Genomic DNA, 21,521 nt, shown 5'->3' with positions numbered 1-21,521 from the left:
TGTTAAAGCTAAAACAGACTTCTCGAGGAGCCTGGGTGGCTCAGTCTTTAAGTGTCTGCCTTTGGCTCAGGTCATGATCCCAGGGTCCTGGGATCAAGCCCCTCATCGGGCTCTCTGCTCAGCGGGATGCCTGCTTTTCCCTTTCCCACTCCCCCTGCTTGTGTTCCCTCTCTTGCTGTCTCTCTCTGTCAAATAAATAAATAAAATCTTTAAAAAAATAAATAAAAATAAAACAGACTTCTCAATGGTGACAAGAAACAGGGACTTTCATTTAGTACTGGAACAATTGTAAATTGGACAGATTTTTGTACCACACTTTCCTTCATTACTTTCTGCAAAAACTTATTCTCAAATATTCAGAGATTTTTAGGATAGAGTGGAGGAGGACAAGTACAACTCAGTGCTGTGGTCTTTCCCACCTTCCGTTGAGTGATAGGAAGTATCTAGTCAATGAAGACTGGCATAGAAGTTCATCTATCTCTTCTCTAATACAAAATTTAGATAATATGGAATGTCTTTTCCAGATGATTTTATCTTACCAAGTGGCAAGGAATTCCTTGAGGATACTCTAAAATCTTCCTGCTTGTGTGCCCTTGGTTGATTGTACTTCCAAGTTTCTGGAATAAACCACTGACAGAAATTAAAAGAAAATATGCTATAATAATTTGATAGGAACATTCACATTTTATAGGGAGAAGACTCACACATTGTATATTTCACTTTGAAGTTCTGTGAACACCTTTTGGTTTTTCACTAATACTACAGGGCAGAAACTGGCAACTTCAGAACCACTGGGTGACTTTGGCTAGTCAGACAAACTTGGGACTCTTAGGGAGTGGGAATGTTCTCGTGGGACAGAAAGCTGTGTGGGTGTGCTGTGGACTATTAGAATACTCTACATATATCCCAGCGTGATGTGAACCAACAGTGACGTGGCCCTAATTACACTGGCCCAAAGGCACATTTTAAATGCCACGGATTAGTATTGTTAAACATAAGATTTCTTCACAGCAACCTAATACCCAGTTTTGAAAAGGAAGCAAATTAGGAATTTGGACTTTTCAGAACAGAAAAAAGGATATCTGTTGCCTAATACAGATTTCCTTTTCGTTAGAATTCTTAAACTATAACCTTTCTTTGTCTTGTTCTTATATCAGTCTTTGATGGTAAAATTTCTAAATCAGAGAGAAAGGTGAAAATCTTGTCCGGAAAAATTTCTCTCCTCAAAGAATTTATGGTGCTTTCCCTATAAAGTAAATTTATAACTCACATATAAATGCCATAGTTTGATCTTAAGTACTATCTTTCCTGTGAGGATATGAGCGTGCTTAATTAACAATAATTAAGCTTCATGTGATATATATTTTATGCTCACTTGAGTGGTAGGCCAGCCAATTAAGGTAAAGCAGACCTCAGCCTGGCCAGCATCGTAACTAGATGGCAGACTCTCTGTGCTGAGCGCCCAGGACAGCTCTCACACAGAGAAAGCTAACCAACCTCCTTTAAATTAATGTCTCTGCTTTCAGGGAGCAAAAGAATGTCCTGGGAAAATTTGACAGGAATTAAACAAAAAGGATAGAGGCATTTTAGGAAGAGGCTTACGAGTCTCTTGGGAAAACAAAGTTTTTAAAAGTTCAAGCTGTAAAAGAGCAGACGAAAGCATGTATTGAATGTTAAGAGGAAATTCCATAAACATGTTTCTGGTTCAATATCTGTGAGATTAACACCCTCCCATGTCTCGCCTATAGCCCTTTGAAAGGAGGGGTGGTGTTGGGGGAAGCAGCAGGCATGATTCAGAGATATGTTCTTGAATATTCAGAAGAAAAAGGTTAGTCTGGAGCGAAGTATCTAATATTAATATCTGCTTTGCTTAAACATAAGAAAGCAATTTTTCCAAAAACCACTTAGCTGATAAACCCACTCTTTGTTTCTTTTTAAAATACATGATTAAAAATCTTCCTTAAATGACAGTCTATTAGGAATGCTGAAGTATTTTGGAATATCTAAATGCTTCCAGCTGCTATCTTAATTTAAAAATATTTCTTAAAGGGGATTTCCAGCCTGTTGGCAGTGACCAAATAGAATTTTTTTTTCTTGGTTCTGTTTCTATGATTGGATTTCAAAGTGCATCATATGATTTACTTTGGAATTACAAGAAAACACATCATTTAGAAATTTATATTACTTCTCAGTTACTCACTCAAAGTGTATTTTTACATTGAAGTTGTTCAAGTGAGTGGAGAATGATACGTCAAGTACAATGTTGCCCTACTGAAGCTAGGAGATTATAAAGAGAAGGAATACATTTTGTCAAAATTTGTCGTATGTAGAATTAGAGATTTAACTGGGGTTAAAAATCATATATCTTGGCCTTAGTCCAGAGGATCTCCAAGGTTTAATTCTTGTGGTGCCCAGCAAAGTGTGTCCGGAAAAAAAAGAACTCTCACATTTCTGGAAGTACTATGTAGAAACAAAGGAAAGGAATGTGATTCAATAAATTTCATCTAATCTTGGTTCTGAGACTCTGATTAGCAAACCTGTAGACTGACGTTAATATTACATACTGAAGATTAAAGAAGTGTCTATCGTATGTCTCCACCATAGTAGAGGTACCAGTTATATCTCCTCCCAGCCCCACTGTCTTAAGAAAGAATCTGCAAAATCCCTAATTCTGAACTCTTCCTACTGGGCTAAGTTGCCTGCACAAGGAGTGAACACCAGACACAAAGAACAGGTTAGATAATCCCTCTCATAAATTTTGGTGTAAGGCCATTGAGAAAATGAATAATTTGGTAATTTGTGGAGAACCAAGGTGAAACATTACATAGTCCTTATTATGAAGGCTGCCATTTTGGATTGGTTTTGATGATGAGCCAAGAAGTCAGTCCATGGAAGAGAAAATATCCCAGGAGAAGTAGAAATAAGAGACATTGCAACCAGAGAGACAGAGGAACAGACAGATGCTGCTCTCAAGATGTTCCTGAGTGTGTATTGTGTTCTGATGATGGTGCTCCAAGCTGAGCAAGGGTTGGGTATGTGGTAAACAAATAAAGCTCTCAAAGATATGTCCATAACCTAATTCCTGGAACATGTAAATGCTACCTTATTTGCAAAAAGCGCCTCTACGGATTTGATGAGAATCTTGAGATGGAGAGATCATCATGGATTATCTAGATGGGTCCTAAATGCCAACATAAACCTACTTCTGAGAGAGTTGCAGAGGGAAATTAGACACACAGAGGAGGGAATGAAGCAATGTGCCCATGGAGGCAGATTGGAGTGATGTGGGTGTAAGTCAGGAATGCTGACAGCTACAGAAGCAGCAAGGAACAAATTCTCTCCTAGAGCCTCCAGTGGAGGTGTGGCCCTGCTGACGCTTTGCTTTTGTCTCTGAAACTCTTTCAGATGTCTGGCCTCTAGAACTTTGAGGGAGTAGATTTCTGGTGGCTTAGGCCGCAGGTTTGTAGTAATTTATTACAGCAGTCATAGGAAATATACAGGGTTTTTCTTAGCATGAAGTAAGATGTACTTTCTGTTTCCAGGTAGTTTAAAATCAATTAAATGAGAAAATCAAGTACCTCATTAATTTTAAAAAACCCTTATTAGAGGGGTTGGTTAATAAATGGCAAGAATTGACAGGAGAATGAACATATAATTTCTTCTGGTGCGTTCTAAGGTGTTGTGGCAGAGATGACATTAGAACATTAGTTTGAACTAAGAATATTTTGAAATTTGAGGTGACGAAGCCTATTAGCACATGATTAATACATTATGTCTTTTCCGCACCTCAAATTAAAAATAGGGTATGAAAAACAGAGATTGAAATGAGAGTGAACTATTCTTTAGAAAATGGCGGGCCTGTGAACAATGATCAAAGTGTCCAGTGATAAAGGCATTTCTGTCAAACCTCTCCAATGCTATAAGGCAAAGCAATATTTTCCAAATTTACAGACCAGATCAAAAGTCAGAACTTTTTTTTTTACAATTTTATTTTAGCCTTATCCTCTTTTTTTCTGCAAAGGTGTGAAAATGCACATTTGACGTGACGAAACCCGGAAGTGGCTTTTCCCACTCCATACCTCTTTTGGATGATCTCAGTTTTCCTTGTGGCTCATCAGTGGCTTCTTCTTTAACAGGAAAGGAGAAAAGGCCAAATATTTATTGAAAAGTAAAATCAAATGCAAATGACCACATTAGTGGAGTAGGGATAGTGTTCAAATTCATAATAAATTAATATAAATTACTTTCTAACCTCTAGGCTGAGGAATTCCTGTTTTGTTGGAATGCCGAGACTGGAAATTCTCTAAGACACAAGGTCACAGAGGTTACAGCTGTGGAGCACTCCTACCTGCTACCTTCCAGGGCTGGTTTCTGCTCATATCCATCAGCTATATTCTTACTATATTAAGCTGATCCTTTCCAGAAAGGAATTTAGTAAGTAGTATGCTTAGATTAAAAAGTGCCAACATAACATTACTCATGGAAATTCCCAATGATTCTGAGACAAGTTTGGATTGCATAAGATGAAACAATGTAAGAACAAGTTCCTCAAAAACTATACCATACAAGAAAAAATACCAACACTGCAAAATAAAGAAAATAAAGCATATGAGTTCTGGAAGACATTATAATGCCTACCAATATCCAGTTCTCTCTCCTTCCTGGGCATCAGGGAGATTACCCTTCCCAGATCCCATGCCATTAAGTGGGGCCATTGACTAGTCCTAGTTTCTGAAATGTGAGCTGAAAAGCCTCTTTGTGATTTTCTGTTTCTACTGTTCTCGGAAAGGAATTCTGAAAGGACATTGTGATTGTGAGTTTCTATCAGCTGGAGATGTTGTGGAGTAGAGCAAACTGTTCTTGCAGTGAATATTCCGAATTAGAAAGAGATAAGTCTTTGTTGTATTAAGACAGAGTTAATTTCTTGCTGTAGTACAACCTGCAATTTATGCTGACTAACATACACGTCAACCAAATGAAAAAATAGACAAAAATTTATGTTTATAAAAACTGGAGAGAACTTTACTTGACTTAAAGTAGTATGACTTTGCATATACTTTCTCAGTTTTATATTTGATTATTTCCATATTAATTTGTGTAAACACACACAGACACAATTCTTTTATGAATGGATAAATTAGACTTTAAAAAGTCATTATCTCCAAAATCCTACCGAGCACAAAGTGAAGACAACTACCTTTAACTCAGAGATCTTTGTAGTCTCTCTTCTAGTCATGTTCCTAAATATTTGCAAATAGAATAAACTCTAAAGTTAAACTGACTTTTACCCATGGCCAAAATTCAGATTTCATATTGGTGGCTTCCTCCAAATGGTTTGTTAAATTGTTCCAGTCTTTCTTTGAAACATACATGATATTTCCGAGCATGCTGGCACTCATGTTGTTTTATTAGCTCTCAGTAATGTTTTATATGGAGAATAGAGGAAATTGTTGAATCAGTTATTGAGGCTTGTCTTGGCCCTCCCCTTAATCTTATTCTAAGGCATGGAAAATCCCTCTGGGTTCTCTGCTAAGAGACCTGTCATCACGTGTAGCTTTCCTAGTTGCCTAGAAGTAGCAATTTTACCTTGGAACTAAGAATAATCATCGGGCACCTGGGTGGCTCAGTTGGTTAAGCGTCCAACTCTTGATTTCAGCTCAGGTCATGATCTCAGGGTTGTGGGATCAAGCCCTGCATCAGGCTCTGTGCTTAGCACAGAGTCTTCTCGTCCCTCTCCCTCTGCTCCTTCCCCGCTCGTGTTCTCTCTCTCAATCTCCACTCTCAAATAAATAAATAAAATCTTTTAAAAAAAGATTAATTAGCATGGAGATGTTTGTGTGTACGTCTATGTAATGGTGAACCAATTGCATACTCATGCTCCCACCATAGTTGACAAATACGGTATATTACTCCTCTAGCCACAACTTTTTATTTCTTTTTTAGGTCAAGAGAATTAGTTACTTTAAAGAGTAAGCTTTAATTGTTAAACATGTAAAATGAAGCAGACATTGAGGTAGCCACTGTTAGTACCCCAAAACTGTAAAGACCCCAGAAAATTAAAAAGTGACACACGACCCAATAGAAAAAACAGGCAAAGGACATGAACAAGCAATTCACAAAAGAAGAAGCCAGGATGCTCATTATACATGTAAAAAGGTATTTAATTTGATTAGTAATCAGGAGAATGCAACAGAGAAGTACCATTTTGTAGCTATAAAATTAGATAGGATTATAAAGTCTAATAATGCTTAATATGTGGAGAAAAGTGAATTCTAATACATTGTAACTGAAAGTGAACATTGGTACAACCAATTTAAAGAATAATTTGGAATTATGTAGTGTTATGGGATGAGTTGCACCCCCCCCCCCAAAAAAAGGTCTGTTGAAGTCTTTACCTCTACCTTAGCATGCGACCTTATTTGGAAATAGGATAATTGCCGAGGTAATTAGTTAAATGATGTCACACTTGAGGAAGGTGGGCACCTCATCCAACGTGACTGATGTCCTTATAAGAGGACATCCATGTGAAGACACAGGGAGAATACCCTGTAAAAATGGAGGTAGAGATTAGAGTTGAAATGCCATCACTAACCAAGGAATGTCTGGGGCTTCCAGAAGCTGTAAGGAGCAAGAAATGTTGAGAGCATGGCCCTAACCAACACCTTGATTTTGGATTTCTAGCCTTCTGCAACTGTGAGACAATACATTTCTGTGGCTTTAAACCAAGACTCACTTTGGTATGGAAGCCACAGAAAACTATCTATAGGTATCTAATAATGCTGAAAATGTGCCTTCTGCTGATCTAAAATTCTATTCACCCTAGAGACATCCTCTCACATTCACACAAAAAAGCTTGTGTTCAAACTGAGGTCTTGCTAAAGTATTCTCGGGACCTCAGTGATAGGTATTACATGTAAGTAAAAGATGGGGATGGGAAGTGGTGAGCTAATGTGGTGTTTGGTTCCTCGCCCTAGCTTCAACCAGAGTTATTTGTTTTTGTGTCTGTTTAAGATTTCCTTTGAATAAAGGGTTCCATGACTAAAAATAAGCTTGAAAACAACCGGAATAAGAAAATATTCTTTTTTAAAATGATGACATTTTCTTTTTAAAGTCCTTTGATCTAATTTAAGACTTTTCCTTTTTGCATATGCTTTTTTTGCATTGTTTTTATCTATTTACCATATACATGACATTCTTATTTTAGTAAAGCCTTTTACCCCTTCTGGTATTTTTACTCTTAAATCTATGTCATTTTATTCCTGACATTATTGGTAGGACTAATGTATCTGTTGTATTAATCACAATTTTATTAGTCACATTTTTGGGAACTGTTTTTAACTATTTTGTTAATAATTACAGCCAACTTAGGGGCACCTGGGTAGTTCTGTTGGTTGGGTGTCTGACTTGATTTCAGCTTGGGTCATGGTCCCTGGGTCATGAGACTGAGTCCCACGTCAGACTTCACGCTTGGCATGGAGTCTGCTTGGGATTGTCCCTCCCTCTCTGTCCCTTCCCTGCACTCTCTCTCTCAAATAAATAAGTAACAAAAAATAATTATAGCCAATTTAGGTCACATGAGGCATAGATCACAATTTATTATTTATTTTTACATGTGAATATACAATTGTTCCAACATGATTTGTGGAAAAGATTATCTTTTCCACTGAATTACCTGTGGACCTTTGTTGAAAATCAAATAAGTCACGGAGATAAAAAGTACTGCATAGGGAGTAGAGTCAATAATATTGTATAACATTGTGTGGTGACAGACAGTGACTACATTTATCATGGTAAGCACTGAGTAATGTATGGAACTGTTGAATCGATATATTGTACACCTGAAACTAGTATCAGATTGTATGTCAATTACACTTCAATAATTTTAAAAACTGAAAAAAAACATATGGCTTAAAAAGATATAAAAAGCAGTTGACCATATATGAATGAGTCTGTTTCTAGATCTTTGTTCTGTTCCATCAATGTATTTGTCTATCTTTAGACCAATACCACACTCTTTGATTATTTTAGTTGTATCATACCCTTGGCATCAGGTAGTACCTTGACTTTGTTCTGCTTTCCAAGTTGTTTTGGCTATTCTAGGGCCTTTGAATTCCCATAAGAATCAAAAAATAATCTGAAATGGATCATAGACCTAAATGTAAAACTTATAACTATGAAACTTATAAAATAAAACCCATAAGAAAAATTTTTTTTATAATGATTTTTTATTATATTATGTTAGTCACCATACAGTACATCCCCGGTTTCCGATGTAAGGCTCGATGATTCATTAGTTGTGTATAACACCCAGTGCACCATGCAATACGTGCCCTCCTTACTACCCATCACCGGCCTATCCCATTCCCCCACCCCCCTCCCCTCTGAAGCCCTCAGTTTGTTTCTCATAGTCCATAGTCTCTCATGTTTCATTCCCCCTTCTGATTACCCCCCCTTTCTTTATCCCTTTCTTCCCCTACCGATCAGCCTAGTTCTTATGTTCCATAGATGAGAGAAATCATATGATAGTTGTCTTTCTCTGCTTGACTTATTTCACTTAGCATTATCTCCTCCAGTCCCGTCCATGTTGTAGCAAATGTTGAGAACTCGTTCTTTCTGATAGCTGAGTAATATTCCATTGTATATATGGACCACAACTTCTTAATCCAGTCATCTGTTGAAGGGCATCTCGGCTCCTTCCACGATTTAGCTATTGTAGACATGGCTGCTATGAACATTGGGGTGCATATGGCCCTTCTCTTCACTACGTCTTTATCTTTGGGGTAAACACCCAGTAGTGCAATAGCTCAATTTTTAACTTTTTAAGGGGCCTCCACACTGTTTTCCACAGTGGCTGTACCAACTTGCATTCCCACCAACAATGTAGGAGGGATCCCTTTTCTCCACATCTTCTCCAACAATTGTTGTTTCTTGCCTTGTCAATTTTTGCCATTCTAACTGGCGTAAGGTGGTATCTCAGTGTGGTTTTGATTTGAATTTCCTTGATGGCTAATGATTTTGAACATTTTTTCATGTGTCTGTTAGCCATTTGTATGTCTTCATTGGAAAAGTGTCTGTTCATATCTTCTGCCCATTTTTTGATTTGTTTATTTGTTTCTCATGTATTGAGTTTGAGAAGTTCTTTGTAGATCTTGGATACCAGTCCTTTATCTGTAGTGTCATTTGCAAATATCTTCTCCCATTCCGTGGGCTGCCTCTTAGTTTTTCTGACTGTTTCCTTGGCTGTGCAGAAACTTTTAATCTTGATGAAGTCCCATAAATTCATTTTATCTTTTGTTTCTCTTGCCTTTGGGGATGTGTCATGAAAAAGGTTGCTTTGGCCGATATCGTAGAGGTTGCTGCCTATGTTCTCCTCTAGAATTTTGATGGATTCCTGTCTCACATCGAGGTCTTTCATCCATTTGGAGTTTATTTTTGTGTATGGTGTGAGAGAGTGGTCAAGTTTCATTCTTTTGCATGTAGCTGTCCAATTTTCCCAGCACCATTTATTGAAGAGACTGTCTTTTTCCCACCGGATGTTTTTTCCTGCTTTATCAAATATTAGTTGCCCAAAGAGGCGAGGGTCCATTTCTGGGTTGTCTATTCTGTTCCATTGGTCTATGTGTCTGTTTTTGTGCCAGTACCATGCTGTCTTTGTGATCACAGCTTTGTAGTACAGCTCGAAATCCGGCATTGTGATGCCCCCAGCTTTGTTTTTCCTTTTCAACAGTTCTTTGGAGATTCAGGGCCTTTTCTGTTTCCATACAAATTTAAGGACTATTTGTTCCAGTTCTTTGAAAAATGTCCTCGGTATTTTGATCGGGATAGCATTGAAAGTGTAGATTGCTCTGGGTAGCATGGACATTTTAACTATGTTAATTCTTCCGATCCATAAGCATGGAATATCTTTCCATCTTTTTATGTCTTCCTCAATGTCTTTCAAGAGTGATTTATAGTTTCTAGAATATAGGTCCTTTATGTCTCTGGTTAAGTTAATTCCAAGGTAACGTATGGTTTTTGGTGCTATTGTAAATGGGATGGATTCCCTCATTTCTCTTTCTTCGGTCTCGTTATTCGTGTATAGAAATGCAACTGATTTCTGAGCATTGATTTTGTATCCCGCCACATTACTGAATTGCTCTATAACTTCTAATAGTTTGGGAGTGGCTTCTTTTGGGTTTTCCATATAGAGTATCATGTCATCTGCGAAGAGAGACATTTTGACTTCTTCTTTGCCAATTTGAATACCTTTGATCCCTTTTTGTCGTCTGATTGCTGTTGCAAGGACTTCTAGTACTATGTTGAATAATAGTGGCGAGAGTGGGCATCCTTGTCGAGTTCCTAATCTTAAGGGAAAGGCTTCCAGCTTTTCCCCATTGAGAATAATATTAGCAGTAGGCTTTTCATAGATGGCTTTTATGAGATTGAGAAATGTACCTTCTATTCCTACACTCTGAAGGGTTTTAATCAGGAAAGGATGCTGTATTTTGTCAAATGCTTTTTCGGCATCGATTGAGAGGATCATATGGTTCCTGAGTCTTTTCTTGTTGATATTATGTACCATGCTGATTGATTTGCGAATATTGAACCACGCTTGCATCCCAGGTATGAATCCCACTTGATCGTGATGGATAATCCTTTTAATGTACTGTTGGATTCTATTAGCAAGTATCTTGTTGAGGATTTTGGCGTCCATATTCATTAGGGAAATCAGTCTGTAATTCTCCTTTTTGAGGGGGTCTTTGCCTGGTTTGGGGATCAAGGTAATATTGGCCTCATAGAATGAGTTTGGTAGCTTTCCTTCTGTTTCTATTTTTTGAAATAGCTTTAGGAGAATAGGTATTATTTCTTCTTTGAATGTTTGGTAGAATGCCCAAGGAAAACCGTCCGGGCCTGGAGTTTTGTTATTTGGAAGGTTGTTTATCACTGACTCAATTTCTTCATAATTAATTGGCCTGTTTAAGAAATCAATTTCTTCCGGTTTCAATCTTGGTAGTTTATAGGTTTCCAGGAAGGATTCCATCTCTTCCAGATTGCTTAGTTTATTGGCATATAGCTGTTGATAAAAATTTCTAATAATCCTTCCAATTTCAATGGTGTTCGTTGTGACCTCTCCTTTTTCATTCATAATTTTAATAATCTGGGTCCTTTCTCTTTTCTTTTGGATAAGTCTTGCCAGTGGTCTGTCAATTTTATTGATTCTCTCAAAGAACCAGCTTCTAGTCCTGTTGATCTGCTCTACTGTACTTCTGGTTCTGCTTGATTGATTTCAGCTCTAATTTTGGTCAACTGCTTCCTCGTGCGTGGATTAGGCCTGTCCCTCTGTTGCTGTTCCAGCTTCTTGAGGTGAGAATATAAAAACTGCATTTTAGATTTTTCTATTCTTTTGAGTGAGGCTTGGATGGCTATGTATTTCCCCCTTAGGACTGCCTTTGCAGTATCTCATAGGTTTTGGACTGTTGTATTTTCATTCTCATTGGTCTCCATAAATTGTTTAAATTTGATTTTTGATTTCCTGGTTTATCGAGTCATTCCTGAGCAGGATGGTTCTTAGTCTCCAAGTGTTTGAGTTTCTTCCAAATTTTTCCTTGTGGTTGAGTTCCAATTTCAGAGCGTCGTGGTCTGAGAATATGCAGGGGATAATTTCAATCTTTTGGTATCGGTTGAGACCTGTTTTGTGTCCCAGAACATGGTCTATTCTTGAGAATGTTCCATGGGCATTAGAATAGAATGAGTATTCTTTGGTTCTAGGGTGTAGTGTTCTATATATATCTATGAGGTCCAACTCGTCGAGTATGGCATTCAAAGCCTTTGATTCTTTGCTTAGTTTTTGCCAGGGTGTTCTGTCTATTTCTGATAGTGGAGTGTTGAGGTCCCCTACTATTAATGTATTTTTATTTATATGTCTCTTTATTCTGGTTAGGAGTTGGCTTGTGTATCCTGCTGCTCCCCTGTTGGGGGCATATATATTTATAATTGTCATATCCACTTGTTGAATACTTCCTTTAAGAATAATATAGTGCCCTTCTGCATCTCTAACTATAGTCTGTAGTTTAAAATCCGATTTATCTGACATGAGAATTGCTACCCCAGCTTTCTTTTGAGGTCCATTTGCATGAAAGATGGTACTCCATCCCCTTACTCTCAGTCTGAATGCATCTTTGGGTTCGAAATGAGTCTCTTGTAGACAGCAAATGGATGGGTCATTTCTTTTTATCCAATCTGCAACCCTGTGGCATTATGGGAACATTTAAGCCATTAACATTAAGACTGAGTACTGAGAGATATGATTTTAATGATGCCATGTTGCCAGTAAAGTCTTTGTTTGTATTGGCTGTGATTTTCTGTTCTGTATCACTCTTGGGGCCTTTTTACTTTTATAGAACCCCCTGTAATATCTCCTGTAGGGCTGGTTTCGTGGTTACGAAATTGGTTAGTGACTGGCGATTCTGAAATGTCTTTATTTCTCCATCAATTCTGAATGACAGCCTTGCTGGATAAAGGATCCTTGGCTGCATGTTTTTCTCTGAAAGAGCTTTAAATATGCTCCGCCAACCCTTTCTCTCATTCCAGGTCTGTGTAGACAGGTCTGACGTAATTCTGATGCCTTTGCCTTGGTATGTGAGAAATTTCTTTGCCCTGGCCGCTTTCAATACTGTATCCTTGGATCTAATATTTGCGAAATGCACTATGACATGACGTGGCGTAGGTTTGTCGTGGTTGAGCTTGGGAGGGGTCCTCTCTGCCTCTTGGACACGAATGTTTGTTTCCCTCACTAGATTAGGGAAGTTTTCAGCTACAATTTGTTCAAATATCTCTTCTAGACCTCTGTTTTTCTCCACCCCCTCGGGGATGCCGTTAATTCTAACATTGGATCCTTTCATTGAGTCAGTAATGTCCCGTAACCTATATTTGTGGGCGTGAATTTTTTTAAGACCATCTTCTATTTTGGTTTTTTCCTCTATTAACCCATCCTCCAATTCACTAACCCGTTCCTCTGCTTCTGTGACCCTGGCTGTCAGAGCCTCTAGTTTTGCCTGCATTTGGCTCATAGAATTTTTAATTTCTGTCAGATTCGCTCTCATTTCTGTCCTTAGGGATTCTATATTCTCAGTAACCTTTTCGTTAATACTTTTTTCAATTCTACTCATCATTTTGACCATCGTTACTCTGAATTCCATTTCTGATACTTTGGTTACATCCATATCCGTTATTTCTATGGCAGAGGCCACAGACTCACTGTCTTTTCTTTGCTGGGGGAGCTTCTCCTTCTTGTCATTCTGATGAGGAGAGGTCGCGGGGTTGTCCAGAGCCCAATTTATTGACTGGGTCCCAGGCCGTGCCCCTTGTTTTATAGGGATTTTAGGGATGTGGGCTTCTTCTTTAAAGATTTTATTTATTTATTTATCTGAGAGAGAGAGAGGGACAGTCAGCAAAACGGGAACGGAAGCAGGGTGGTGGGAGAGGAAGAAGCAGGCTCCCAGTGGAGGAGCCCGATGAGGGACTCCTTTCCAGAATGCTGGGATCACGCCCTAAGCCGGAGACAGGCGCTCAATGACTGCGCCACCCAGGCGCCCGGGTTGTGGGCGTCTTGATTTTTTAGCCTGCCTTCTGTGTTCTGGGGGAGGGGCCTGCCGCACCGATACTCAGGCAACCCTGTTTGGGTAGAGTCTCCGCGTCCCCTGCGAGGGGGGATGGGGATGGGCACTCTCTGAGCCTGTATTTCCAGGCTTTTGTTCTCTGGCGGCTTTCCCTGGCGGTTTGCTGTGCCTCTTCTGAGAGTCAGAGCAGCAGCGGCCGAATCTTAGCCTCTGTCTTAGAACAGAGGAATTGCGGCCCGTTCTCCACTGATATTCTGGCCACTTTAACTCTGTTACTGTTGGTGCTGCTCAACCCTGCAGCGTCCCGGGATGTGCGCCCCACACCCGGCGTCCCTGCCCTCACTTCCAGGGCCGGCGCGTCTCTGTCCTTTGTGTTTCTAACGCCGCCAGCCGCCAGCCGCCCCGCGCAATCCGGGAGCTCCCGGTCTCAGTCTGGATCCCGTGAGCACACCGGGATTCCGGAGTTCCGCGATGCCTGGTGGCGCACGCTCCCGCTCACCGGTCTCAGTCCGCTCTCTCTCCGGTGCCGACCGTGAGCCCGCCCGCTCCCCCGTGCAGATGGCTGCCGCTTCCCGGCGCCCAAATGCGGCGGCTCCCTCCCCCTTCCGTTTATCTTCCGATATCTGTGCACGGTTTACAGCTCCCCTCTTCGTACCTCAATTCTCAGCGCTGGAGACGTTCATTTGTAGAGATCCAGATGTATCTTCCTGCGTCTCAGGCTGATTCCGTGGTTATTTAGGCTGGTCTGGTACCTATCCAGCTCGACTCAGGGGACCGGCTGATAAAGGGGTCCCCTACTCCTCCGCCATCTTAACCAAGCCCCCCCATAAGAAAATTTTTGTGACCTTAGAATTAGGTTAAGAATTTTTAGTTAGGGTACTAGAAACATGATTCACAGAAGAAAATGTTAATAAATTAGATGTTACCAAAATTAAAAACTGCTCTTCAAAAGGCACTGGTAAGAGAATGAAAAGTCACACAAACAAGGAGAAAATATTTGCAAATCATATATCTGTGAAGTACCTGATTTACAGAAAGAACTCTCAAAACTCAATAATAAGAAAACAAACAATTTAATTTACAAAATGGGAAAATGATTTAAAAAATGCTTCATCAAAGAAAATGTATGAATGGCAAATAACCACATGAAAAAATATTCTATATTTTCAGGAAATGCAAATTAAAACAGCAAAGAGATACTAAATAGCAAAGCAAATGGTACAACTGCTTAGAAAAGCAATTTGGCAATTTCTTCTAAAGTTACACGTACACGACCATGTTATCCAGCCATTCCATTCCTAGGTGTTTATCCAAAGAGAAATAAAAGATATGTTTATACAATGACAAATGAACATGCAAATGTTTCCTAGTGGATTTTTTTTTTTTTATGATTTTATTTATCTATTTGAGAGAAAGAGAACAAGTGATGGGGGGGGGGCTGGCAGGAGCAGAGGAAGAGGGAGAATCAGACTCCCTGCCACGCTGGGAGCCCTACTTGGGGCTCCATCCCAGGACCTGGGGATAATGACCTGAGCCAAAGGCAGACGTTTAACCAACTGAGCCACCCAGGTGCTCCCATAATGGATTTTATTTGTAAACCAGAAACAATCCAAATGCCATCAACAGGTGAATGGATAAACAAATGTGTATATCCATACAATGAAATACTATTCAGCAATAACAAGGAATGACTGACTGATCCCTGCTCTAATGTGGATGGATTCTCTTCTAGCTTTTCTCTTGACAACACTTTTCCCTTCCTGTCTTTTAGCAGAACTGCAGGTCCTTCATTTCCTCAACCAACATAATCTCCCTTCCATTTCTTTGTTTATGCTGTTGAGGTTTTTTGGGTTTTGTTTTTTGCTTGTTTGTTTATTTTTATTTTTAAATTTTTTTTAGAAAGAGAGAGACTGAGAGAGAGAGTGCCAGCATGGGGAGGGGGAGAGGGAGAGGTAGACAGAGAATCCCAAGCAGGCTCCATGCTTAGCACTGAGCCCAGTGCTGGGCTTGATCTCATGACCCTGAGATTATGACCCTAGCCAAAATCAAGAGTCAGCTGCTTAACTAACTGAGCCACGCAGGTGCACCTTATGTTGTTGCTTTTATCTAGAACATACCACCTCCTTTTTAGTTAGGTAAATTATATTCATCATTAAGGTTCCCGTTTATACTTTAGCTCCTCTGAGAACCTTCCCTTGACCAAGAAAGTCAGTATTCTTTGCTTGTCCCTTTGTGCCTCTCCTATCAGAATAGCATTTAGAGTACAACTTGGTCTAGAAAGATATAGATTTTGGTGGTAGGCAGACCTCTCTCACAATCTTAAATCTGTGCTTGCTTAGCTGTGTGACTCGGGATCAGTGGCACTGCCAGACTAAGCTGCAGTTTTCTTCAGTGGTAAAGTGATCCTACTATTTTTTGAAATTAGAGGAGATAATACATATAAAGTATTTAGCGTGGTGTATGATTTTTTAAGTATTCATGATAGCCATTATTTTACTGAATTTTTGTTTCATTTTAAATTATCGTTCTCCACCATGTCTTGTTAGACAAGAACTGTCCTTCTTATTAATGGTTGTATTCCCCAAATCTAGTAAAATGTTGGCAAATAACAAGCGTATGAGTAAAAGAATGACAACTTGAGCTCTTAATTTCCCATTAGGAAAGAGCTCTCATAGTCCTCAGGCTACCACAAGAAGGGAAGCAGCCTATGGCAGTGTGCTCGGCTCCCAGATTATAGCTAACTGGCTCAGGGGTTGGTCACCACCCTAGCTGGGCCAATAAGTCTGTGCATTTTGAGAAATTGTTGGTCTAATCTTTCTCTGTGTGGTTGAGCTTATTAAACATAGACCTTGGGAATTCTCAGTGACCTTACTTTTTGCTACATTGGGAGGAAAACGTCTACATTGGAAAAAATAAGAAAGCTATTACAAGGGAAGAAGAAAAAGCAGAGGGGCAGGAGTGGGGATCGTAGGGGAGCAGAGGCTGTGCAGTTAAGCAAGGGAAGGCTAATGAATAGTGAAATTAGGTAGTGAGTTTTGATATTACCTACTTTCAGTCATTTTACCTCAATGTTTGGTGGGGTCTGAGGACATTGGAATTACTTGAGCCTTATCTCAACATATACAGAGATTGTTCTTAGGCATGGAATTATAGTTTCTCAAGTCCTATACCTGGTTGATGGAAACAAATGCTACCACTCATGGATGGTCAACACTTTGAGTTTTCCTGATTTAAGGCCTAGTTCATACAACAAGCGCAAAAAGGACTTTTCACAGCACGGGGGTATTGATAGAGTAAGAGTTTTAACAAGCCATTGTCCACATTTCATAATCAAGTACATAAACATTCTTTTTTGTTGTTTAAACACACTGCAGTTATCGACAGAAGGCAAGTTGATTTTCCAACTCAAATATAGAGCATAAGTGTCTTGGAAGACCAACAATAAAGCAAACATGTTTTTAATTCAAGGTTAGCAGGGTTAAGGAAACTACAAATCGGTTAGGAAAATCCTAGGAAATTCAGACCTCTGTGATAGGGATCTGATTTAGCCAGTAGGCTGGGATATTGATGCTTTTTATCCATCAGTTTTACGTATTTTGAAAATCTCCAAGCACCTAGCACAAGCCTTTGAAGGTTCCCTTGTCCCCAGGCTTATCAACTCTTGCAAATAGATGCCTGAGGGCGGTCATCCTGACCAGTCAGCAGTCAGCCAGCTTCTGTGTCTCAAAGCCACTTGAGCTCAGCTGGGAACAACCTGCCATATTCAGAGTAGAGTGAAATGGCTTCTGAGGAGATCATTTCTGCTGTTATTCAGGATAAAATCACATATGTTGTTCTCAAAATACTCCTACAGGCACACATCTGTTGAAAGATATAGGTCATGTCACGAAAAGTAGGATACATCATATATCAGGTGCTATTTTTTTTCCTTTGGGGGAAACATGGCATGAAGAAATTCAGAATAATAGGCTAAAATTACCATCTAAAAATTCTGACTCATTCACAAACATCCTCTCCTATTTCTTTCCTTACATTTCCCCCATGAACCTCTGCTTCTCTGTCTCTCTTAAAGATGAAAGTCTGATGTTACAAATAATGACAGAAGGAAATGGGAACTCACTGGTAACAAGAGAGGTAGCATACAGATAGATCTTTACTCAGACAAGTTCCTTTTTAAAGAAAAGAAAGTGCCAGGTAAGTCTTGTGTATTCCTGTATTCGAGTTCCAACTTTAAGAATTTTTTAAAAATTTTATTTATTTATTTGAGAGAGAGAGAGAGAGAAAGCACCTGTCAGTGGGGAGAGGGAGAAGTAGACTCCCCACTGAGCAGGGAGCCCAATGTGGGGCTCGATCCCAGGACCCCAGGATTATGACCTGAGCTGAAGGCAGAAGCTTAACCGACTAAGCCATCCTGGTGCCCTGAGTTCCACCTTCAGAATCCTTGATTGGTATCTCAATTTAGATCATCATTCAAATAAACTTTAGAATATAAATACATAGTAGGATACAGAATGGGGTTTTTCTGCTGTCTTAGAATTTCATCTACATCTCAGATTTAGGATAATAGGTGGCAACATGTCCATATTCTAGAATAGCTAGCTGCTAGTTACATGCATCCAGGACTTATTAACAAGAACTGATCCTGTGACAATGATCTACCTCTAGAAATCTAAGAGGAGGGTTCCTTGAAAGGAATATTTAGGAGAAAATAGCGCTTTGGTTTTTCTCCTTCCCTTGAAAGGGTAGGGAATAGAAGAAGCTGTGTACCTGATCCCCATTCCCATTCAGGTTGAAATCAGGAAACCTCTAGAAGAATCAAAGGCTGAAAATGCAGGTGCCTGTAAAAAGTAGACTCTAACTGCTCTCTGTCCAATGGGAAGGAATGAGCTTGCGTACAGTCTTTGTGAAGCCACTGGCTGAGAAAGTTCTTGTGGGAGAACCTGGCATGTGTCTGTAGGAATCTGGAAACGTGATTTAAATTGGTACCTGCCTTTATCTAGAGAAGTGGTAGCTGGCTGAAATAGATACATGTGAAGAGAGAGGGACTCAGTAAACTGTAGACCTACATTTGGTGTGGCAAAGATGCTGAGGGTGTTTGAGCCATCTAGAGGGCCCTGCCTACAGGTCTTTAGTTGTAAGTGGCCAGTGATATACCCAAGCTGAGAAAATATTTGAAGAGGCCAGCCAATCAGTGCACTATCCATGAGCCCACCCAGGTGCCCCGTTATCCCAGCATTAATATTACAACCTTGGCCTATTCCCCTATTCCCCCATCCTCTGCCCTAATAAAAGCAGATGGAAATTTAAGGTACAAACAGACCTTGGCCTTGAGTGAAATTGGACCAGACTGGACGTTTTAATACCTGCGCATTGGGATATCCCTAAAGTGTAGAGAAGGGGCCACCGCTGGAGCTCTGAAGGCAGTGATGGGAGAAAAATCAAGTTGTCTCCTTTTGTGTACCCTAACACAGGCAAATATTGTTGCTGTTTATTGATGGCAGCTGAGTATCATGGCAAAGCAAAACATGAAAATCAAGTTTAGGTTTGAAGACTGAGTTAACACTTTGACCTCAGAAATTAAGTGGTGATTAGACCATGATGTCTTCACTATTTGAACTCACGGACAATAAAGCCACCTGTTCACCCTGCATCTGGATCCTCTAGTTGTCAGGTCCTATGGCTCTGCACACAAACACACAGAGGAACAGCGACCTGTCTGAGGACACGCGTCGCTGCCAGGCTTTATTTCCATCTGTTCTTAGATAAACATCTATCCCACATTTCTGGTAGGCTGGTTGGAGTGGCTTCTCTGTTTCCAGTTTGCCTCTTGTCCCAGTGACTAAACCTTTGGCATGTTTCACGCATGAGCCCTTAGATTGTGCCTTAGAGTTGTGGTGCCTTTTGTTTCTGCCCCATGAACCAGTGCTGAGTGATTCATTCCCACAGTTCACACATGGTGCCTCTTTACAAATTGAAAAATTGCACAATCTTCCAGTCTGAGGTTGAAGAGAGTTGCAGTTCTCTAGCTGAGGCTGGAAAGGCGGCAGCAGCAGAAAGCAGACTGTTATTTTACTGCTGCCTCAGACTTCATTTTTAAGACAGAAAAGAAAAAAACAAATCAAAACAATCCAAACCCAACTCATCCTGTTGAATTATTTATCTATTCATATTCTGCCTTGCTTTCTGGAATGTAAGCTCCGTAAAAGTTCTATCCCCTCATCTAGAAAGTAGATATCTGTGAACTTCTTGCAGTGAATGAATACAACCTCCTCATGGTAACCACAGTCATGCTCACACAATCGCAGAAATCATTGATTGAATACCTGTGATGAGCCAGGCACTGTGCTAGACACATTACATGTAGGGAGGGACTACTTGATTCACGCGCTCACTCTTCATCGTGATGGGAGATTACATTAGACTCTTGTTTCACCGAGAAAAGTGGGGCTTGACAAGAATAAGTAATTTGCCTCTGATCACCTAGCAAGGAAGGGAATCATTCCATGAAACCAGCTAAGCTCTTCCCACAGGTCATGCCCCTGCTACTGCATTGCAAAACATGGCTTGTTTCTTCGTCTCCCCCCATTTAAAGAAGTTCCAAGAAGGCCAGCAGTTGTAAGGAACGACAAGTGGAAAATTTAAGCAATGGCATAGGATCTGGGACCATGTATTACAGGCCAGCTAGCTTCTTAACGATAAGAACAAACTAAGAAAATACCAATATTATTATTCCCAATTTAGTTTCTTCTTTGTGATTTAATGAAACTAAACATCTCAGTCACAGTCTGCTCAAGGTGAATCAAATATTTTGACTCTTGCTGACATAACTAAGGATTACACAGACGTCTTCTGATGTGGCTGTTCAAGATTGTGCATATAGTGACCTGACATGCACTTGCATCAAGAAGTTTAATAATCGAATGGTAGAGGCATAGCACGCAGCCATTGCAGTAGATTGGAGTACGCTTAGGTATTTCTTGCTGTATGAAAACCAACCATTCAGTAAGTTCTTATTTAACATTTTCACAAAGAAAAATACTATCTCAGACTTCAAGAAATGTGAAACACGTGAATGATAAAAGATAATGTTTAAACACGTGAAACAAATAGGCTGTACTCTTCACCTGTATGCCTATTCTGAGAAACGCTCACTGCCTTGGCTTAGGAAGCAAACACCTTGCGGATCAGTCCTATGGAAATGGCAGATTTCCCCAGTGTAAAGCACGTTTTGAGCATGAAACTGGAACTCTTGTGAAAACTGAGGTTATTTTAAGAAATGAAATATTACTTTCATGGAGCCCATTTAACCAATATCTTTTCATAAAACAATAGGTCTCTTTTTATATAAGTACTGTACTGAATAGGAAAATCTAAGGTATATTTAACCTTTGTTTTGTTCCAGAACCATTCCCTGTGCTATTTTAAGATGGTTACTTAAAAAAAAAAAAAGGTTGAATTTATCTCTATACACTCTTATTAAGCAAAAAATGGTCACATGGAATTGAAAGACTTAAGCAAAGAAATTTCCAGTAAATTTAAAGCTAGATAAACAGTTTTTGAAATATAAAATAAATGTACCTGGCAATTTTTTGGATGCAAAACAATCTTCATGTATCCTTAATTCATGTTACTCTTTCAGATTTTTTTTTAAAGTCTCTAGATGCAATGTTATATGTTGATGATGATAAAAAATGTGTATTTCTATAGCATGGACAATAAATAGCTTTCTGGTAAGAAGAAAAAAAAAGTAGTGCTGCTGATGAAGGCATTTGGACTACTTTCTTTGATGAAGACTTTACCCATAATTGACTTCACTGACTCTTTACTGGTCTTTAAGCTTTCATCCTAATCTGAAATCATACTCAGACTGTGTCTGTGAGAGAACGTCATGTATTGTTCAAAATTTTTCCACTTGATTAGACA

This window comes from Ursus arctos, unplaced genomic scaffold (assembly GCF_023065955.2).
Source record: "Ursus arctos isolate Adak ecotype North America unplaced genomic scaffold, UrsArc2.0 scaffold_18, whole genome shotgun sequence".
NCBI lineage: Eukaryota > Metazoa > Chordata > Mammalia > Carnivora > Ursidae > Ursus > Ursus arctos.
The sequence above is the reverse complement of the archived record's forward strand: the minus strand, read 5'-3'. Positions refer to the sequence as shown.